The following is a 9628-nucleotide window of genomic DNA, read 5'->3' as shown; positions in this document are numbered from 1 at the left end:
ATACATTAAATAAAAGAGTTGGATAACTGAATTGTTTGAGGTAATAAGACCCTCTCAGCGGCTCCAGCCGTAAATTGGCTTAACGTGCACGCGCGGATAACTTTGTTACTGTTTTTAGTGAAACCTATATTGTTGCTCGCCATTCTGTATAACGGCATATCCTCTCTAGTTTATTTGATATAATTTAATGAACATACATTAGTGAATAGTTTTCGCAACGTAATCGCGCTCTTTGATATTTCATTATAGTTTCTCTTGAAACTTATCATGTTACATCTGCAAGATGTAAATATAATGATAAATTATTTTTCATATAAGTATTGACAATTATTGTGAAATATCTTACTTTAATAATTCCCTTTGCTAAAAATTGGAAAGAAAGCGCGGAGTTGATTTGTGATTTCAGTTCAGCTAGGACCGAAGAGGTTTTCTTAGTTTCTAAGCATTCAGAACTCAGTGTAGGACAAAAGAAAAATCTGTGATAATAAATTTCCTCGTGCTGCAATGGTTTGGTAATAGAATTTCAGTGGGATTTATCGTTCCAATCCAGACAAGAAAACAATCATAATTTAGTATCGATCTTAGGAATGGAAGCAGGTTTAAAAACCTTTTGACATATACTACACAGAACTAAAGCGCAATGAGACATATAAATGAATAATAAACTAGTATTTCTGCTCATTTAATTTTCTTTTTTAAAGTGTCTATGGTACTTTTCATATAATATTTACCCGTGAAATTGCTCTTGTTTCACTGCAGTATAATAGAATAATCTAGAAATAAAAGCAGCTGCGATTACCGCGAAAATTGAGCATCAAATTATACAAGTAAAGTTTAAAACTAGAATTCAGTTTTAATTCCACATCGCCGTGGATTTTCAGCGGTAATCGTTGCAGTTGATTTATTTGTCACAAACTTTGTATAAATAACTTTTTGCCGGCAATTAATCTTCAAAGTTGTGTTGGAATAGTCCCATTTATAAGTTAAATTAAAAGTTATTATTTTAGAGTAGTTTTGAGGTTCCACGTTTGACGAAATATGGTGTATGTTTTTTTTATGACAGAACAAGCAAAGGTTTGCTTTATTAATTATGAAGTAGGTAGGCCAATGATATACAATAGCCACACAAATACAAGCAAAACTCGGGGGTGTTACAGATGCTTTCCAGACTCTGGATGCTTTTACGGCCGGTTTTTATTTATTTTATTTGTATGTTGAGCGGCTTGTAAGTTATAAGATATCTGATTTTCAGTGACGATGTAAGCCTCTCTTATTTAGATTATTTTAAAACATAATTATGTTTAAGTTCAATCCAAAATACTCTTCTTTTTACCTTCAAATGATGATCGTAAACCCTCACTAAAGCGTTATGTGAAATCGAACGCAATTAAAGTTTCACAAATCCAAGATGGCCGAAGGGATTTTATGTGTATAGTTACATGATGAGTCGACCCTTGTAGACATATCGTGTTTATCCCAATTATACACCAGCGTAATGAATCCCCAGGGGCGTAATTCTCGTATTGTCAGAAGAAACCTTTGTTTTTGTTTGTGGCTTCGTATTTGAAGACTCGAAAAGAGCAATGTTTCTGTTTGTCGTTACATAATTATAGGGAAAGATGCATGTGTTGCGTTAAATTTATATTAGTATTTCCTATAATTAAGATTGATAACAGTTACATTTTGGGCTATACTCAATGTATTATATACTATAGTATGTGCGTATCCAATGACAGTTTTAAGGGTTCAAATTCCCGCCCAAAAGATTTCTTTTGTTAAATGAAATGTGTGTGGTCTAGCCCGTACCAATTGCGACTTTTTTTGTAATTTAGCCTCTACTGATTCATTACTTGATAAAGGACTCCTTTAATACTTAGTGGGAGATTGTTTCTGGGATGTATTAGGGTTGTTTTATACACTTCACCATTTCTATAATTACGTCCGTGACCTACAATGTTTTCGGGCAAGATGATGTGTCATGACATCGTTTCTACTAATATTATAAATGCGAAAGTTTGTATAATGGATGGATGTATGTTAGGTATGCTTGTTATTCATTAAGAATAAAACCACTGAACGGTTTTTGATGACACTTGGAAATAACGTAGGTTGTGAACCAGAATAATTAAAAAAAAAATTAAAAGTATTTTCCACTGATAGAATTAACGGATCTCGAATCTCATTTGCTAACTTGCTTTCTTGTCCCTTGGAGATTATTGTAGCAAAATTGATGGTGATTGATAAGTTTATTTGGATAGAACATGCTCAATAAAATATGTCATTTATGAACTGTATCAATTCAATTAATACACGGAACTGTAATGAAATTGGAGATAATTATAACTGAAGAAATTATTGTTATTGAAAAAACACAAACGATAACAACATAAATTTATGGATACGTCTGAATCAAAGGGAGTAATTCGTATTGATATTGGTGCCAAACAATCAACTGTTTTGTTATTTTGTAGCTTATGAATTTATGGCCCTATGATTTGAAGGGTCTTTGACATTGTCACAATTTCCACCTTATTTGGTAGCAAATGGGTCGAATTTGAAGCGCTCTAGAAGTAACAGTAAAAATACTGTAGAAATTATTGAAACCACACGGGTATTGTTTTAAAATAGAATATTGTACATCGCATGAAATACATTTACAGACGAAACATACGGTGTTTTCTTATGTCTGAATTTTTATTATGTCATCATGTTTGCCTGATGTTAAGCGACCACCACCCCCCATGATCTTTCGCAGACAGTGCCTTTGCGGATGAGCTGCCCGCTTTTAAGAGGTAAGGGAAAAGGAAAAGATTGACGATTGAAAAGATGGAATCAACTGGGATGGGTGAGGAAAAGAAAATGGGGACAGATTACAAAGTATGAAATTTATAGACGGCATTTTAAATCTACTTTATATAAAACTAGCTGCGCCCCGCGGTCTCACCCGCGTAAGTTCGTATCCCGCAGGAATTTCGGGATAAAAAGTTGCTTATATGTTATTCCAGTTATCTAGCTGTCTACGTACGAAATTTCATTGCAATCGCTTCAGTAGTTTTTGCGTGAAAGAGCAACAAACGCACACACATCCTTACAAACTTTCGCATTGATAATATTAGTAGGATATTTAATATGCAACCCAAGTAATGCAAATTACATTAACAGATCCATAACAACCAGCAAATCCCATATAGACGACGTAAGTGGTGTCTACAACATCGCGTCATGTCAACTTGTTTATGGAACCCATCAATTTGACAGTAACGACTCCCACGAAGGATGGTTAATGGTAACGTTTATATCATAATATATTACACATCATTTTGTTGAACTGGTTTTACGGAAAATCTGGATAATATTGACATCGTTTGTGTTTGGACGCCTTAAGAATTTGTTTAGAGTTTTGTCTAACTGCGTTCAGGGTGTAGGAAAAGTGAATTTTATTGAGGAATTGTAAAACTTATTTCATTTCCTTTTTATTGTTTCAAACTAGCGGTCCGCCCCGGCTTCGCACGTAGTACATATATAGCCTATAACCTTTCTCAATAAATGGGATATCTAACACTGAAAGAATTTTTCAAATCGGACCAGCAGTTCCTGAGATTAGTGCGTTCAAACAAACAAACAAACTCTTTAGATTACAATGAAATTGATGCTTTGGTATAGTCGTAAAAGTAGATTGACTTGCATTTATAATATTATTTTTGATCATTTTTAAACTGTCGTTTACAAAATAAGAATGTCCAAAAGATTTATTAATGTGTCACTTTAACGGATTGCTTTATGGTTATTAAATAGATGTAAGTAAAATTGTTATTGGTTACTGTTTTGTTTTCGTGAAGAAAATGTAATAATAATTTCAGATGACGTCAGACCCACCACCCACAGATAAACACAAACTAAAAACAAACGCTCCGATGCATGAACAGGGCATAATTACGGAATCATTATAGATTATATTGTAATGTTATCCAAGGGTCATTTACGAAGCCTGAGTGTGGTACAGATTAACATAATACTTAGTAAGGGTCGAGTTAAATTCATTAAACGGCAAAAGATAGCAAAAGAAAATGAAAAAAGATCACAGTGTATAAATGTACCCTTTTTCTGGGGATAAGTGACTTAGCGGACAAATAAATTACTTCCCGCGCGACAAAATTTAATTTTGAACGAAAATTATGTCTCTTTTATTTTCGTTTGGGCCCTTTATTAATTTCATATTTTTCATTGCATCCGAGATAAATGTAAAAATTGGATATTTTTCAAGCACAATTGAATTTATATTAGCTTCCCAATCTTACTAATATTATAAATGCGAAACTTTGTAAGGATGTGTGTGTTTGTTACTCTTTCACGCAAACGCTTCTTAACCGATTGCATTGAAATTTGTTATGTAGACGGCTGGACAACTGGAATAGTATATAGGCAATAGGTTTTTATCCCGATATATAATTTTGTATGTCTATATCCATATAGAGAAAAGCATCAAATTGTATATCAATATGTAATACTAACGGTCCGCCCTGGCTTCACTCGTGGTACGTTCTTTTTTTCTATAAGATCCTTCCTTGTGTCTTTACAAGAACGTTTGCCGAGTCGGTCGAGCCGTTCTCAAATTTTACGTAGTTTTTTTTTGTTTTAAGTATTTTAAATTAATTCATAGATATAACGAAATTCTCGTGCAATGTGTTTGTAACTTCACTCCACTGAAACGACTGAACCGATTTATATGAAATCTTTTTGTAGAATCCTATGCTCTAAAACCATTTTTTATATCCACAAATGATAAAGTCCTGCTAGAACAGCATATGCAGTTAAATACGAAAATTTTTCTTCATTAAACCATTATACATGTACATCTGTACTAATATTATAAAGCTGAAGAGTGTGTTTGTTGAACTACGGGTCCGATTTGAAAAATTCTTTCAGTGTCAGGTAGCCCATTTATTGAGGAAGGCTATAGGCTATATATCTACCACGGGCGAAGCCGGGGCGGATCGCTAGTACAATACATATCACACAACTTTTAATTAATAAAATGCTGGAATCTAAAAACATGAAAAACTAAATTTGTTTCACGTAACGAGAAACTAGTGCTGCCAAAAAAGTGCTCCGAATAAAATTGTGCTAAATCAAATAAGTTAAAACTCGAATTAATTATACAACGGACTCGTGTAATCCTAATACTTGCATTAAAAAATTAAACTTGTCCCTTTTTTAATAATATATGAAGAGCCTTTTACCTGCATATCTGTGCCTGGCTTCTTCATTAAAAAAACTGTCTCGTCTGAACTATAGAACCGCTTTTGATGTAATTTGTTGCAAAGATAGTTTGTGATTTGAGTAAGGATTTTACTTAGCCGCGTAGTCAAAGTAAGTAGAGGGAGTACTAATCCTACTAATATTATAAATGCGAAAGTTTGTAAGGATGTGTGTGTGTGTGTTTATTGCTCTTTCACGCAAAAACTACTGAACGGATTGCAATGAAATTTGGTACTTATACAGCTGGATAATTGGAATAACATATAGGCAACTTTTTATACCGATATTCCTACGGGATACTCACTTACGCGAGTGAAACCGCGGGGCGCAGCTAGTAACCTATAAATGTGTTAATTATAATTAATTTGCTATTTCTATATTTTTAATCTGTGCTCAACTTTACATATTATCGCTCTCTTGTATATGTTCTGTTCTCACATTATTGTTTGATATACATATTATTTAAAGCATAACGTTTTAATATTAATTAACTGTTAATGAATGACACTGTTTATTATTAATTTAAGGTAAATTAAGTGATACCCACCTTATTAATTCAAAAACAAACAAACTATTGGAGGCGAAACATAACGCCTATGAAAGATCACATATATAACACGCACTTTAGTTTCTCATACGTACCAATTGCGCATTTTTATGTCCGTACTCGCATACAATTCCGTGTAATTAAATACGGATAAATGGATGAATTTGCGATAAAAAAAAACCTAAGTACTGAGCGAAGCACATGAAGTGTATGTTTTTATTTTTCACTTAGGCAATTAATTGAATGGAGGTTTTTCATAACAGGATGCAGATTACATGGTATTACTGCATATGGTTTGATATTACGGAGACTGAAACCTGGACTGCCAGGGACAAATGATTACATAAATTATTTAAATTGGGGCAGATGCTTCCCCATAAGGTACCGCAAACCGAAAGTATTATTGAAATCGATCCAATAGTTCCTGAGATTAACGCGTTTTTTAATCAAACTCAAGCTTTGTTTTATTATAATTATAGATTATTTTATCTCTTAAACAACACGCACTCCCTTACTTTGCACCGTTTCCCTTGCATTGTGGTTGTCTGGTAGAGACCGTTCAATAGCGATAAGGCCGCTCTTGCTTCACTTTTCAACCGACTTCAAATAAGGAAAAGGAAGGTATTATAGCAAATACACTATATTCTTGGGTTTTTAGTTTCGACTTAGTAAAAACCGATGATTTTTGAAATCTAGTAGCCTTCGTGTGATCCTGTTTAAATTGGTGTTATCCTGACAATTTGATACTGTTTTTTGTATCAAATACTTATTTGTTTTAGTATTTTTTCTATTATAATATATATAAGAATTATAGTATTTATTAAACAACAAACACATGCAAGCTGAAATTATGCGACCAAATGTAAATTATACGAAAACACGATGGGAGTAAACAAGGCTGTTTGATATTCGTGTTTTAGAGGGCCATTAAAAAGCAGTAAAGGGGCGAAGGCTTCATTAAGTCCCGTCACCGGAGTGTCCGCGACGTGACGCGAATAACGGGACAACGATATGGAAACGGTTGCATAACGGTATGGAAACGGTTTTTGAACGATGCAGAAATCGATATTATTGAATTAATTATTCATTATGAAAGTACATAATAATATTCTTCGTACATACATCCTTTACTATCGTTTGTAATTTTGTGTAGAAAACTATTTTGTTATTTATGAATTTAATATGACTTGCACTTCGTTTTCGCCTTTACCTAAAGTTAATATTAAACTGGTTTGATGTTTAAATTACCGTCACAATGTAATTTGTAAATCAATTGTTTTTATTATACCTTAGGCACATGAAATCGAAAGAGTAGATTAAGTAATTTTTTTTATTTCGATTTCCGATTACTGTGGCGGCATCACGGGTGGCCGAGGGGCTAGGCGTTGCTACGGTTTGGCAAAAAACGCGGGTTCTAATCCTGCCTCGTGATCAAATTTTTTCTATTCTTTCAAAATTTCTCATTTATAAAGCATTTCAATGCTATGAAACTAAAAAATTAAATTACAATTGTTTTTTTTATTTTAAATTAGTATTTAACTCTCATTATTTAATTTTTTAAGAACTATTACTGATTTTAATCACTATTTGTTGTATTAATGACTTTTGTCTCGCCGAATACAGAATAACAAGTTATAAACATAGTTGTTTATTCATCTACATTTCTAACTACATCAAAGCACCAAACAGAGCCAATAAGTATGAGAAATTAAATTTTATAATACTGCTTACAAAGGACGGGCCATCCGAATAGGGTCGCTCAAGATTGCAATATGCCAAGAGTAATTGAGACGAATTACATCGATGCCGTGGTGTTAGAGTGAAACAAATTTGAAAATAACGTAATTTTATTTAATAACTAGCTTTCCTTCCGTGTGACCGCCTCCTTGGTACAGTGGTTAACGCGTGAGCGTAGAACCGAGGGGTCTTGGGTTCAATTCCCGGTGGGGACGCACAAAAAAAAATGTCTCGGTCTGGCAGGACACAGAAGGCTGATCACCTACTTGTCCCTAAAGAAAATCGATCAGTGAAACGGATGTACATCATCTGCCCCATACCCCACTACGGGACACGGGACTTCACTTTTTTCCTTCCGTGTCTTTGTCCGCAAGCTCAAAGGTCCTGTGGTATAGATATTTCACACTCGAAGCAGCCTTTCGCACTGTCTAGCTGCTAAAATATGACAAAAAACGCGTACCACAATCATTCCGATGCGATGTGAAACAAACTCACTTTCACATGAATAATATTGTTAAGAACTATTAATAATTGTATGAAATATATGTAAGTCTTGGTGTTCAAATATTTTGCGAAATATAAATAGAAAATCGTTTTTAATCAAAACATTGGTTGCTTATAAAATTTGGTACATTGATTATACTTTTTACCACAAGCTGTGCATTTTACTTATTCAGCCGAGATGCTACTGTTATGCCTTCATTTCGGTACGCGGCCATATGCGACACTGAAAAGATTTTAAAGCTCAATGTAGGGCTACAAAGATATAGACAGAACATTTATTTTTAGTCTTGAATTGTACACAATTTTGACGGTGTATTTACCTTCCAGTGTTTATGTTGGCTATAAACTTACTTAGTTCTTCCTGAATATTTCTGTTAAAATATAAAACATTGTAGCATATAAAAAAGTTGTGAAACTGAATTCCATTATTATTATAATAAGTAATATATAAATACATTAAAATTTAATTGTTGTTGATTTCATTCGGTAGCCATCACCAATCCATGTTCAATCCCTAATTGGTATTATTAGAAAATCACGTAACTGATATTTTCTCTCTCAACACATAAACTGCCCGTCTCTTTCGCTCATTGTCTCGTCTATATCTGCCTATGGCTCGGTATTAAATCGAGCGCGGTTTTCAAAGGCAATATTGCGACTTTGTGGGGCATTTATTAAACGGCCAGGTGCACCGAATATTAAAACCTTACAGCGCGTTTTATGTTGCGTCTACAGCGATCGATCCAGCTTTCACACATCAATGGCGTTTTAGTGTCCAAAATGCTATGCTCCTATTGAATTTTAGAAGTGATAGTTTGTATGTATGTGTGAGTTGGAGCTGTACAAATTTGGGAGGCGGTAGGCTCTCTAGAATCTAGAGAGTGACATGTGCCTATCTAGAGTCTAGATAGGCACATGGGGCAATATTTATAGCCAGTTTATGCTGAATGTATATTTGATTATCTTGCCTGATTTTATAAGTTAAAGTTTGTATAGGTAAATAAATTGGCACATAATCATACATTTTTTTTTTTTTTTTATGTCACAGTCGGCAATGGAGCTGGTGGGACGCCTGATGGTAAGCGCTACCACTGCCCATGAATATTTGTAGAGGCGTAAAGTCGATTACAGACCTTACGCCTCTACAAATGTATTGCCGCCTTTAAATTGGGAAGGGATTAAGAAAGGATTGGCGAGAGGACTAAAGGAAAGGACTGGTAAAGGGAAGGAAAAGGATATAAAGCCGGTTATAGTGTATCATTTGGTCAGGTAATGAAAAATCTAAAAAAATTGTTTCAATTGATAGAGTTGTTTTTTGTATTCATTTAGCCCACGTCTTCTGAGCAAATACTACCGCCAATCATAATATTGTATTTATATTTAAATTTACAAGGAAGGTAAATTTAAATATAAATTAATTTACAAGGAAGGTAAATTTAAATATAAATTAATTTACAAGGAAGGTAAATTTAAATATAAAAACTCGAATTCAAAATTTCAATATTTTTTTTAAAAGGTGCAATACATCCTGATTCCTTGAAAACTCGAAAAACGAACCTATAATCCTTATAAAAGGCTAAT

This window comes from Zerene cesonia, unplaced genomic scaffold, assembly GCF_012273895.1.
Source record: "Zerene cesonia ecotype Mississippi unplaced genomic scaffold, Zerene_cesonia_1.1 Zces_u005, whole genome shotgun sequence".
Taxonomy (NCBI): Eukaryota; Metazoa; Arthropoda; class Insecta; order Lepidoptera; family Pieridae; genus Zerene; species Zerene cesonia.
Note: the sequence above shows the minus strand (reverse complement) of the source record.